The following is a 1,457-nucleotide window of genomic DNA, read 5'->3' as shown; positions in this document are numbered from 1 at the left end:
CGTGGGATAAGGGTGTAGTGGTTAAATGCGTGGACTCTAATCTGGGAGAACCGGGTTTTATTCCCCACTTCTCCACTTGCACCTGGCTGGATGACCTTGGGCAAGCTGTAGTTCTGATAAGAGCTGTTCTTGAAAAAGAGCAGTTTTTGTCAAGCGCTTTCTCAGCCCCACCTACCTCACAGGGTGTCTGTTGTGGGGAGGGGAAGGGAAAGGAGTTTGTAAGCCACCCTGAGACACTTTTTGGTAGTGAAGGGCGGGGTATAAATCCAATCTCTTCCTCTTCTTCTATGTGTTGTGCTTCCTTTTTAGGTGCCATCGTATTTGACTGTAATAGTACTGTTGACAGCTGATTTTTAATAATTTAATTTATGGCTATGTTGTTGTCCACTGTGAGCCCTGCTGTTCAGGGGCGGGTGGGCTATAAGCCCAATAAATAAATAAATAAATAAATAAATATTTAAAGCAAGGCATTTCTTTTATCACAGTGCCAACTATGGGGACATTATTTTTAGACCAGAGTCAAGCATGAGCAACACTGTGGACTGGCATGGTGGATTTCTCCATGTCTCAGCCAAGATGTCTGCAATTGATTTCTTATGTCATTTGAGAAGCTCCACCAGCAATGGCAAGGCAACATGGCTGCTTCCCGTTAGTCTTTTTTTTTTTTTTTTGATAATAGCTTTATTCCCTCTCCTAAAGAGGAGAGATATTTCGCTTAAGGTCAAGAAAGGGGGAGGGTATATAGATGGATAAAGAAAAGAGTGAGTGGTGTTAATATATTAGTATATTAATCTTTTCATGTTAAGAATTAGAGTCAATCACTGCTTCTGTAGACCGGCGTTCTTTTCTTCTTCCATCTCTGTTAACCAGGCAATTAGTATGTTAGTAGTGTCCTTCTGGGAGTTAGTTTCTTTTTCCAAGTGTAATCCAAAAAATAAAAAAATTTCTAGAGTCTGGGGTCTTTGCTTCTCTTGTCTCTCAGATTATACTTCAAAGCAGTCGCTCCTTTGGATTCCTCGTCCTTCAGCTCTCCCTCCGAGCTACTGTCTTCCACATTCAGTTCTGTCATCCACTTGGCCAGTTCTGCCTCTTCTTCTTTGCCTTTCTAGAAAGTCTTGAGCCTTAAAGATAGAGTCAATCTTTTCTCTCTTTTCCTTGAACTTGAAAATCAGTCCTTCGGGTACCAGCCATTTGTAGTTTGTTTGATGGTTTTGTAGGAATCTGGTCAGTCCTTTATATTCTTTTCTTTTCATTCTTATTTCAAATGGAACATCTTTTAGAATTCTTATCAACTGATCTCCGATTTTCAGGGGTGTAGCTGATGTCACCTTTAAGATCTGATCTCTGAGACGTTGCTTTGTAAATTTTACAACCACTTCTGCTGGCAACTTATTTTTTCTTGTATAATTGGAATAGGCCCTGTAGGTCACATCCATTTCTTCTTTTATTTTTCCGCT

This window comes from Gekko japonicus, unplaced genomic scaffold (genome assembly GCF_001447785.1).
Source record: "Gekko japonicus isolate JY-2015 unplaced genomic scaffold, Gekko_japonicus_V1.1 scaffold185, whole genome shotgun sequence".
Lineage (NCBI taxonomy): Eukaryota > Metazoa > Chordata > Lepidosauria > Squamata > Gekkonidae > Gekko > Gekko japonicus.
This window is presented reverse-complemented; position numbering follows the sequence as displayed.